At 46.1% G+C, this 11,825-nt stretch overlaps 1 long non-coding RNA gene across 2 annotated transcripts in view; it reads right to left on the bottom strand.

Annotated features, from left to right (window-relative positions):
* LOC135971052 (uncharacterized) overlaps positions 1-11,446 on the bottom strand; it is a 20,766-nt gene extending 9,320 nt beyond the window's left edge. Inside the window, exons 1-3 of one of the 2 annotated variants that reach the window (XR_010587115.2) lie at positions 9,005-11,446; positions 7,669-7,764; positions 541-6,849 (exon numbers count right to left, since the gene is read on the bottom strand). This is a non-coding gene — a long non-coding RNA (uncharacterized lncRNA). Of the gene's footprint in view, positions 1-540; positions 6,850-7,668; positions 7,765-9,004 lie in introns of those variants that run through there. The other variant, XR_010587116.2, reaches the window with a different exon arrangement.
* Between the last annotated feature and the right edge of the window lie 379 nt (positions 11,447-11,825).

Below are 11,825 nucleotides of genomic sequence, written 5' to 3' on the forward strand. Positions count from 1 at the left end.
ATTCCTAGGTATTTCATTCTCTTTGAAGCAATTGTGAATGGAAGTTCATTCATGATTTGGCTCTCTGTTTGTCTGTTATTGGTGTATAAGAATGCTTGTGATTTTTGCACATTAATTTTGTATCCTGAGACTTTGCTGAAGTTGCTTATCAGCTTAAGGAGATTTGGGGCTGAGACAATGGGGTTTTCTAAATATACGATCATGTCATCTGCAAACAGGGACAATTTGACTTCTTCTTTTCCTAACTGAATACCCTTTATTTCTTTCCCTTGCCTGATTGCCCTAGCCAGAACTTCCAACACTATGTTGAATAGGAGTGGCGAGAGAGGGCATCCCTGTCTTGTGCCAATTTTCAAAGGGAATTTTTCCAGTTTTTGCCCATTCAGTATGATATTGGCTGTGGGTTTGTCATAAATAGCTCTTATTATTTTGAGGTACGTTCCATCAATACCGAATTCATTGAGCGTTTTTAGCATGAAGGGCTGTTGAATTTTGTCAAAAGCCTTTTCTGCATCTATTGAGATAATCATGTGGTTCTTGTTTTTGGTTCTGTTTATATGCTGGATTATGTTTATTGATTTGCAAATGTTGAACCAGCCTTGCATCCCAGGGATGAAGCCCACTTGATCATGGTGGATAAGCTTTTTGATGTGCTGCTGAATCCGGTTTGCCAGTATTTTATTGAGGATTTTTGCATCGATGTTCATCAGGGATATTGGTCTAAAATTCTCTTTTTTTGTTGTGTCTCTGCCAGGCTTTGGTATCAGGATGATGTTGGCCTCATAAAATGAGTTAGGGAGGATTCCCTCTTTTTCTATTGATTGGAATAGTTTCAGAAGGAATGGTACCAGCTCCTCCTTGTACCTCTGGTAGAATTCAGCTGTGAATCCATCTGGTCCTGGACTTTTTTTGGTTGGTAGGCTATTAATTATTGCCTCAATTTCAGAGCCTGCTATTGGTCTATTCAGGGATTCAACTTCTTCCTGGTTTAGTCTTGGAAGAGTGTAAGTGTCCAGGAAATTATCCATTTCTTCTAGATTTTCCAGTTTTTTTGTGTAGAGGTGTTTATAGTATTCTCTGATGGTAGTTTGTATTTCTGTGGGGTCGGTGGTGATATCCCCCTTATCATTTTTTATTGCATCTATCTGATTCTTCTCTCTCTTCTTCTTTGTTAGTCTTGCTAGCGGTCTGTCAGTTTTGTTGATCTTTTCAAAAAACCAACTCCTGGATTCATTGATTTTTTTTTTTGGAGGGTTTTTTGTGTCTCTATCTCCTTCAGTTCTGCTCTGATCTTAGTTATTTCTTGCCTTCTGCTAGCTTTTGAATGTGTTTGCTCTTGCTTCTCTAGTTCTTTCAATTTTGATGTTAGAGTGTCAATTTTAGATCTTTCCAGCTTTCTCTTGTGGGCATTTAGTGCTATAAATTTCCCTCTACACACTGCTTTAAATGTGTCCCAGAGATTCTGGTATGTCGTATCTTTGTTCTCATTGGTTTCAAAGAACATCTTTATTTCTGCCTTCATTTCGTTATGTACCCAGTAGTCATTCAGGAGCAGGTTGTTCAGTTTCCATGTAGTTGAGCAGTTTTGATTGAGTGTCTTAGTCCTGAGTTCTAGTTTGATTGCACTGTGGTCTGAGAGACAGTTTGTTATAATTTCTGTTCTTGTACATTTGCTGAGGAGTGCTTTACTTCCAATTATGTGGTCAATTTTGGAGTAAGTGCGATGTGGTGCTGAGAAGAATGTATATTCTGTTGATTTGGGGTGGAGAGTTCTATAGATGTCTATTAGGTCTGCTAACTGCAGAGATGAGTTCAATTCCTGGATATCCTTGTTAACTTTCTGTCTTGGGGATCTGTCTAACGTTGACAGTGGAGTGTTGAAGTCTCCCATTATTATTGTATGGAAGTCTAAGTCTCTTTGTAAGTCTCTAAGGACTTGCTTTATGAATCTGGGTGCTCCTGTATTGGGTGCATATATATTTAGGATAGTTAGCTCTTCCTGTTGAATTGATCCCTTTACCATTATGTAATGGCCTTCTTTGTCTCTTTTGATCTTTGATGGTTTAAAGTCTGTTTTATCAGAGACTAGTATTGCAACCCCTGCTTTTTTTTGTTCTCCATTTGCTTGGTAAATCTTCCTCCATCCCTTTATTTTGAGCCTATGTATGTCTCTGCATGTGAGATGGGTCTCCTGAATACAGCAGACTGATGGGTCTTGACTGTTTATCCAGTTTGCCAGTATGTGTCTTTTAATTGGAGCATTTAGTCCATTTACATTTAAGGTTAATATTGTTATGTGTGAACTTGATCCTGCCATTATGATATTAACTGGTTATTTTGCTCGTTAGTTGATGCAGTTTCTTCCTAGCCTTGATGGTCTTTACGTTTTGGCATGTTTTTGCAATGGCTGGTACCGGTTGTTCCTTTCCATGTTCAGTGCTTCCTTCAGGGTCTCTTGTAAGGCAGGCCTAGTGGTGACAAAATCTCTAAGCATTTGCTTATCTGTAACGGATTTTATTTCTCCTTCACTTATGAAACTTAGTTTGGCTGGATATGAAATTCTAGGTTTAAAATTCTTTTCTTTAAGAATGTTGAATATTGGCCCCCACTCTCTTCTGGCTTGTAGAGTTTCTGCCGAGAGATCTGCTGTTAGTCTGATGGGCTTCCCTTTGTGGGTAACCCGACCTTTCTCTCTGGCTGCCCTTAAGATTTTTTCCTTCATTTCAACTTTGGTGAATCTGGCAATTATGTGTCTTGGAGTTGCTCTTCTCGAGGAGTATCTTTGTGGCGTTCTCTGTATTTCCTGGATTTGAATGTTGGCCTGCCCTACTAGGTTGGGGAAGTTCTCCTAGATGATATCCTGAAGAGTGTTTTCCAACTTGGTTCCATTTTCCCCCTCACTTTCAGGCACCCCAATCAGACGTAGATTTGGTCTTTTTACATAATCCCATACTTCTTGCAGGCTTTGTTCATTTCTTTTTCTTCTTTTTTCTTTTGGTTTCTCTTCTCGCTTCATTTCATTCATTTGATCCTCAATCGCTGATACTTTTTCTTCCAGTTGATCGAGTCAGTTACTGAAGCTTGTGCATTTGTCATGTATTTCTCGTGTCATGGTTTTCATCTCTTTCATTTCGTTTATGACCTTCTCTGCATTAATTACTCTAGCTATCAATTCTTCCACTTTTTTTTCAAGATTTTTAGTTTCTTTGCACTGGGTACGTAATTCCTCCTTTAGCTCTGAGAAGTTTGATGGACTGAAGCCGCCTTCTCTCATCTTGTCAAAGTCATTCTCCGTCCAGCTTTGATCCGTTGCTGGCGATGAGCTGCGCTCCTTTGCCGGGGGAGATGCGCTCTTATTTTTTGAATTTCCAGCTTTTCTGCCCTGCTTTTTCCCCATGTTTGTGGTTTTATCTGCCTCCGGTCTTTGATGATGGTGACGTACTGTTGGGGTTTTGGTGTAGGTGTCCTTCCTGTTTGATAGTTTTCCTTCTAACAGTCAGGACCCTCAGCTGTAGGTCTGTTGGATGAGGTCCACTCCAGACTCTGTTTGCCTGGGTATCAGCAGCAGAGGCTGCAGAAGATAGAATATTGCTGAACAGCGAGTGTACCTGTCTGATTCTTGCTTTGGAAGCTTCCTCTCAGGGGTGTACTCCACCCTGTGAGGTGTGGGGTGTCAGACTGCCCCTAGTGGGGGATGTCTCCCAGTTAGGCTACTCAGGGGTCAGGGACCCACTTGAGCAGGGAGTCTGTCCCTTCTCAGATCTCAACCTCCGTGTTGGGAGATCCACTGCTCTCTTCAAAGCTGTCAGACAGAGTTGTTTGCGTCTGCAGAGGTTTCTGCTGCTTTTGTTGTTGTTTACTGTGCCCTGTCCCCAGAGGTGGAGTCTACAGAGACAGGCAGGTTTCCTTGAGCTGCTGTGAGCTCCACCCAGTTCGAGCTTCCCAGTGGCTTTGTTTACCTACTTAAGCCTCATCAATGGCGGGCGCCTCTCCCCCAGCCTCGCTGCTGCCTTGCAGTTAGATCGCAGACTGCTGTGCAAGCAATGAGGGAGGCTCCGTGGGCGTGGGACCCTCCCGGCCAGGTGTGGGATATAATCTCCTGGTGTGCCCGTTTGCTTAAAGCACAGTATTGGGGTGGGAGTTACCCAATTTTCCAGGTGTTGTGTGTCTCAGTTCCCCTGGCTAGGAAAAGGGATTCCCTTCCCCCTTGCGCTTCCCAGGTGAGGCGATGCCTCGCCCTGCTTCAGCTCTCGCTGGTCGGGCTGCAGCAGCTGACCAGCACCAATTGTCCGGCACTCCCTAGTGAGATGAACCCAGTACCTCAGTTGAAAATGCAGAAATCACCGGTCTTCTGTGTCACTCGCGCTGGGAGTTGGAGACTGAAGCTGTTCCTATTTGGCCATCTTGCTCCGCCTCCTGGATGTACTTTCTAGCTAACTACAATTTTTCGCATGGAAATGAAACCTACAGTACACACTTAATGTACCACAGAATTTTTTTCTGGATTTCCTGTCCTGAAGCATACAGTGTACTAGAAACCAATTCTTCCTACACTGCTTGTGGAATCTGTCTTACTGGATCATAATCTTATACAATAGATGCTTGATCAGTGCCTTTAATAGGAAGTTAGAAATTCCCAATCCAATCAACAAGGCTTTGATTCTGCCTCCGAAGTACTACCCAGATCACAGACAGTCCAAATGTCAGAACTAGGGGCCTGGGTGGAGAGGACAAATCATCTGTTAGGGAGTGGGACCGAAAGTGGAAACATTACAAAAGAGCAAGTAGGCTCAGAGCAGAGGGGAGAGTAGTGCTGGGGAAACTCCCTACTGAGGACGGATTAGCCACAGTGGATATGTATGGGATGCTTTTGTCCTTGTGGGCTGGAATGGAAGCTGAAGAAATTCAAATGCTAAGTGTTGCTTAGGTCTGCTTTGTTGAAGCCTGTCTCTTTCAGAGTTCCTAAACACAATATTCCCATGGCATCTAATCCCAGTGAGTGCTCCACATCCAGGCTGTGGATCAGATGTCATGGGAAATTCTGCTTCAGGTTGGTTCAAGCATCTGGATGTTGTCAAAAGCCCACGTTGTGTGCTGGCCTAACCTGAAAGACCCTATCTAGTTCTAGCCTTTGAATTCCATCAGTCACCAGATCTAGAGTTACATGACATCTGTACAAGCTCGGTAGCTGAGGCACGGGATCAGGCCCAGAAAGGAGCTTTTGGAGCGTTTGTTGTAGGTCTAGCTCCAGCTTGGCCCTCCAGTTCCAATAGCTGCACTTTGTCTCATCTTGGGTTCTGATCCTTGGATTGGAAACAAAGTAACTACTCTGATCCCACAAAGCAGTGGTTCCTGTTCCCAACTGGTGACTATTTTGCCTCCCAGGGGATATTTTTGGTTTTCACATCTGGGATGTGGTGTTAGAGGGTAGAGGCTAGGGATGCTGCGAAGCATGTGGCAAAATCCTGTTCTGCCCAGAACGCTAATAGTGCCAAGGTTATGCAGCCTTCCCACCCAAGGGCTTGGTCTGTTCCTTGCTTTTGCCAGCTCCCTAACCCTGAAACACAGCAGTTCAAATTTATCTGCATAAGCGTCTCCGAGGGACCTGCACGTTTCCAATGTCAACTGCTGAGACCCATCCATGGAGACGCGGGCTTAGCAGGTCTCCAGTGTCGACTGCCGAGACCATCCGTGGAGATGCAGGCTTAGCAGGTCTCCAATGCCGACTGCCGAGACCTTCCGTGGAGACGCGGGCTTAGCAGGTCTCCAATGCCGACTGCCGAGACCATCCGTGGAGACGCGGGCTTAGCAGGTCTCCAATGCCGACTGCCGAGACCATCCGTGGAGACGCGGGCTTAGCAGGTCTCCAATGCCGACTGCCGAGACCATCCGTGGAGACGCGGGCTTAGCAGGTCTCCAATGTCTACTGCCGAGACCATCCGTGGAGACGCGGGCTTAGCAGGTCTCCAATGTCTACTGCCGAGACCATCCGTGGAGACACGGGCTTAGCAGGTCTCCAATGTCAACTGCTGAGACCCATCCGTGGAGACGCAGGCTTAGCAGGTCTCCAGTGTCGACTGCCGAGACCATCCGTGGAGACGCAGGCTTAGCAGGTCTCCAATGTCGACTGCTGAGACCATCCGTGGAGACGCAGGCTTAGCAGGTCTCCAATGTCGACTGCTGAGACCATCCGTGGAGACGCAGGCTTAGCAGGTCTCCAATGTCGACTGCTGAGACCATCCGTGGAGACGCAGGCTTAGCAGGTCTCCAATGTCGACTGCTGAGACCATCCGTGGAGACGCAGGCTTAGCAGGTCTAGGACTGGGCTCCACATTTGCATGTGAACAAGTACTCCAGGTCATTCCGAAGCAAGTGATACGAAGCACACATTGAGGATCACCGCCTTCATGAAACTGAATCTTGCCTCCCACTTGGTATCTGAGACCATCTGCCTGCTGACTGGTTTTCCTGGCACAAACATTCTGCATGCAGGCACAGTGTGTTCTCGGACTCCATGTCACCTCGTTCAGCCTCATGTTCCCTCGGTTCCTGACCCCAGTCCAGTGAGCAGAACTAATTACAGATCTTGACAACAGAAGATACAGATTTAAAATAATACATTACCTGTTCCCACGGACTTTATCCACTAGTGAAGGAGGACAAGTGGACAAATGGAGAGGGTAGGTGGGGTCTCCATCCCTGTTTCTCCCATTCCGCTTTATACAAACCCCAGCTAGACCACCGGGAGAGCAACAGAGGTTAAGAGTGACTGCATCGAAATATTGTCATCTGGTCCACTCTTCTTCCATCTTGAACACAAGGATATCATGAGTTTTGTTTAAAGCAGTGCTGAAACCAAGATAAACTCTGGCTTAGCCCCTGACAGATCAGCCTAATAATCATATCAAAACCAAGATTACCTAAAAGCACTAACCAAAGGAAAAGCTCCCACACTCCAACCTATGACTGCTCACATTTTTCAGATTGAATAATTTCAATTGTATTTTAGGTTCATTGACTCTTTACCGCCTCCAAGCTGCTCCTAAAGACAACTGATTATTATTTTTTAACTTGGAAAACTTTCACTTCTAGAATTTCCACTTGAGCCTTTGTTATTGTAGTTTTTCTTCTCTGCTATGTTTCCTATCCATTTATTTATAAGGGTTTTTGGGGTTTTGATTTTAGTAAGAATTATAATAACTACTTTAAAAATCCACACTAATTCCAACATCTGGATCATCTTGAGGTCAGTCTATATTGGTTGCCTTTTTCTTTGAATATGTTTAATATAAATTAGTATAAATGAATATAACTAGTGATTAAAATAAATTAATGTGTTTGGCTCCACGTTTCTGTCTTCTGCGTTCTGTCACTGATGTTTTATTCCTATCCTTGTTATTTTCTATACTTTATTATGTTTCTGTCTTGCGATTTGAAAACTATATGACACATTGTAATGTTTTAATTTTTCTAATTTTTTGCTTTTAATTTTAACTAATTTTATTTTTAGAGAAGTGCAGGTTCACAGCTAAACAGAGCAGAGAGTACAGACTTCCCATATGTCCCTTTCCCCACACACAGCCTCCCCACGACAGCTTCCTGTCTCACAGGAGTGCACCTGTGACAACCAGGACCTACCTTGACCCTTCATTGTCGCTCAAAGCTTACCGTGCACATTCATGTTTCCTCTTCACGTTGTACGTTCTGAGTCTTGACAAAAGTATAATGGTGACGGGATATTACTCACTGCTAACAGGAGATGATCTGTCAAGCCACAAAACAATATAAGGAGGAAACTTAAATGCATATTGCTAAGAGAAGAAGCCAATCCGAAAAGTCTACATACTGTTCGATTCCAATTATATGACGTTCCGGAAACGGTGAAACCGTGGGAACAGTAGAAACATCAGTGGTTGCCATGAACCAAGTGGAAGGAAGACAAGGAAACAGAGCACAGAGAATCTTCACGGCAGTAAAACCATTCTGTATGATACTATAATGGTAGACATACATTTGTAAAAATCTACCTTAACTTTTAATCTTTTAAATTACGGAGTTTTTTTGTTGTTTTGTTTTTTGTTTTTCTGATGGAGTCTTGCTCTGTTGCCAGGCTGGAGTGCAGTGGCACGATCTCGGCTCACTGCAACATCTGCCTCCTGGGTTCAAGCGATTCTCCTGCCTCAGCTTCCGAGTAGCTGGATCTACAGGTGCCCACCACTGTGCCCGGGTTAGTAGAGACTGGGTTCACCATCTTGTCCAGGCTGGTCTTGAACTCCTGACCTCGTGATCCATCTGCCTCAGCCTCCCAAAGTGCTGGGATTACAGGCGTGAGCCACCGCGCCGGGCCGTTTTTCTTTTAAAAACTGCAGACAAGCTGGGTGCGGTGGCTCAAGCCTGTAATGGCTGCACTTTGGGAGGTTGAAGTGACTGGGTTGCTTGAGCCCAGGAGTTCAAGACCAGTGGGGCAACATAGTGAGACCCCATCTCTACAAAAGAAAAATGATTAAAAAAAATAGCCAGGCATAGTGCTGCATGTGTGTAGTCCCAGCTACTCCGGAGGCTGTGGTAGAAAAATCACTTGACCCAGCAGTTTAAGGCTGCAGTGTGTTATGATCACACCACTGCACTCTGGCCTGGGCGACAGAGCGAAACCCCATCTCAAAACAAAGAACAACCAAAAACCTACAAGCACCCCTCAGAGATAGTGTGGGTTTGGTTCCAGACCACTGCAATAAGGCAAATGTTACAACCAAAAACCTACAAGCACCCCTCAGAGATAGTGTTGGTTTGATTCCAGACCACTGCAATAAGGCAAATCTTACAATCAAGTTAGTCGCACAAACATTTTATTTCCCAGTGCTTACAAAAGTTATGCTTAAACTATATTGTCGTCTAATGACTATTTAATAATTAATTAGTAGTTAATAGCATTATGTCTAAAAAGTATGCACATAACTTAAAATACCTAATTGCTAAAAAATACTAATGAATATCTGAGCCTTACCAAGTCATAATGTTTTTGCTGGTGGGGATCTTGCCTCTGTATTGACGGCTGCTGGCTGATCAGTGTGGGAGTTGCTGAAGGTTGCCCATGTCAATTTCTTAAAATAAAACAATTTCTTAAGAAATTGCCCGTGTCAATTTCTTAAAATAAAACAATGAAGTTTGTTCCTTTTACAAAAGATTTCCCTGTAGCATATGATGCTGTTTGACAGCATTTCATCCACAGTAGAACTTCCTTCAAAACTGGAGTCAACCCTCTCGAACCCTGCTGCTGCTTTCTCAACCAGGTTTATGAAATATCCTAAATCCTTTGCTGTCATTTCAGCAATGTTCATAGCATCTCCACTTGGAGTAGGTTCCATCTCAAGAAAATACTTTTTTTTCTCATCCATAAGAAGCAACTCCCCATTTGTTCAAGTTTTATCATGAGTTTACAGCAATTTCATCTCATCTTAAGGTTCTAATTCTAATTCTAGTCTTGCGATTTCTACTGCATCTGCAGGGACTTCCTCCACTGACATCCTGAGCCCTCAAAGTCATCCAGAAGGGCTGGAATCAACTTCTTCCAAACTCCTGTTAATGTTGATATTTCAACCTCCTCCCATCAATCACAAATGTCCTTAATGGCATTTAAGGGTTGCTATTAAGGACATTTGTGATTCACGGGAGGAGGTTGAAATATCATGAAAGGATTAACGGTGAATCCTTTCCAAAAGGTTTTCAATTAAGTTTATCCAGATTCATCAAAGAAATCACTGTCTGTGACAGCTATACCTTTACAAAATGCATTTACTATTTAATACTAAGACCTGAAAGTCAAAACCACTCCTTGATCCACTCCTTGATCCACAGGCTGAAGGGTAGATACTGTATTAGCAGCCATGAAAATAACATTAATTTCCAAGTACATCTCCATCTAAGCTTCTGGGTAGCTAGGTGAATTGTCAATAAGCAGCAATCTTTTTTTCCTTTTTTCGTTTCGTTTCTTTCTTCTTTTTTTTTTTTTTTTTTTTTTTTTTTTTTTTTTTTTTTTTTTTTTGTTCTTAGTCTCACTCTGTTGCCCAGGCTGGAGTGCAGTGCGCGATCTCGGCCTCCAGGGTTCACGCCATTCTCCTGCCTCGGCGGCGTCTAGAGTAGCTGGGACTACAGGCGCCGCCACCACGCCCGGCTAATTTTTTAAAATATTTTTAGTAGAGACGGGGTTTCACCGTGTTAGCCAGGATGGTCTCCATCTCCTGACCTCATGATCGCCCACCTCGGCCTCCCAAAGTGCTGGGATTACAGGCGTGAGCCGTGCGCTCTGCCCATCCTTTGAAGTTTTGAAGCCAAGCGTTGACTTCTCTCTAGCGATGAAAATTCTACATCTTCACTAAGCTTAATCATTTCTAGCTCTGGACTTAAAGTGAGAGACGTGCAATTCTTCCTTTCATTGGAGCTCTTTGAGGCCACTGTGGTTATTAATTGACACCCCAACAGGTGTCACCCTCCTTCCTCCTCTATCGAGTTCACTTACACCGGGGCGCGGGGAACGGGGCTTCCCGCAGCCCACATGCCCTGCGCGCCTGGGGCTCTCCCACAGGGGGCTTTCGTGAGCCAGGAAGCAGGGACTGTCGCCCTGCTTCAGCCCAGCCAGGCTACGCAGGCAGAAGGAATCTTCCAACCTGCCCCGGCACGCGGGGATTTTGCGTATGCTGCCCTGGCTGCTGTGGAAGTGGGGTTCTCCCACCCTCCGACTCCTCGGTGGCCTCCGCACCCCCAACAAATGACAGGAAGACCAGGATCCGCAGCACAGCAGCCTGCTGGGCGCGTGCTCAGTGGAACAGCCTGGGTCCGCTCCAGCTGAGTCACAGACCAAGGTGTGCTGGCGCCACCCACGTCCCAGCGGAATCGCTGGTGGGGCTGGAGCCCCAGGTCACCAGGGCAGCGTGGGAACCCGAAGATGGGGCAGCTCCACCTCCGGAGCCCGCGACCCCGGAGGCCTCCGCGTCAAGCACAGATGCAAGCCATCCGGGCGCCCTCCCAACCGCTCCAAGAGCCTCAGCGCTAGTCTGCACTTCCCTCCAGCCTGTTAGATGAGCTCCTGTCGCAGAGTTTCAGCAAAATGCACAACCTTTCCTAGATCCGGCGCCACTGGGGGAGCTGAAGGACGTGGAACAGCTCGCTCCGCTGGAATCACTCCTCAACCAGGAGGCACACCCGGCTCTGCTGGAGGAGCTTTAGGACGCGGGGTTGGGAGGGGGTGGGGGCAGGGCTGCGGCCTCTCGTTCGTAGTGAACCTCTGGCTGGGTATGGAGAGGCGTCTCTTTCCTTCCAGCTGACCTGTCTAGGATCCCTGAGTTCCAGGTCCGGCGAGAGACTCTACACAGAGGAGGGCTGTCATTCTTTCCTGAGCATCCCTGGGATCCCAGAGCCTGTCCAGGTACCGGGAGGTGGACTGTCTACTGCTCATGCGCGGGTTTGCAGACAGCCGGCTAGGCTTTGGGACCCGCCCAGGCGGAGCTTTCATCCCATCTCCCCGGCCCGCCCCGCGTTCTTCAGTGGGTTGGGCGGAGACCTGCATCCCAGGAAACACTGGCCCGGACAGCCGCCAGGCCTGCTCTCCTTTCCGTATCTCGCCACCTCTGCCTCCCCCGGCCACCGTCACTCGCCTACCTGTGCATCACCTTGGAGAGCCTGACAGCTAAATGCAGACCCGAGGCCCCGCGCAAACCGGGGTGCTGCCCTTTCTACGCGGGAGGGAACGCAGGCAGAGATGGGGAGAGGAACGGAGACAGGGAGGGAGCGATGGAGGGAGGAAAGAACGGATGGACGGAGGGACCTGA

Source organism: Macaca fascicularis, chromosome 5 (assembly GCF_037993035.2).
Source record: "Macaca fascicularis isolate 582-1 chromosome 5, T2T-MFA8v1.1".
Taxonomy (NCBI): Eukaryota; Metazoa; Chordata; class Mammalia; order Primates; family Cercopithecidae; genus Macaca; species Macaca fascicularis.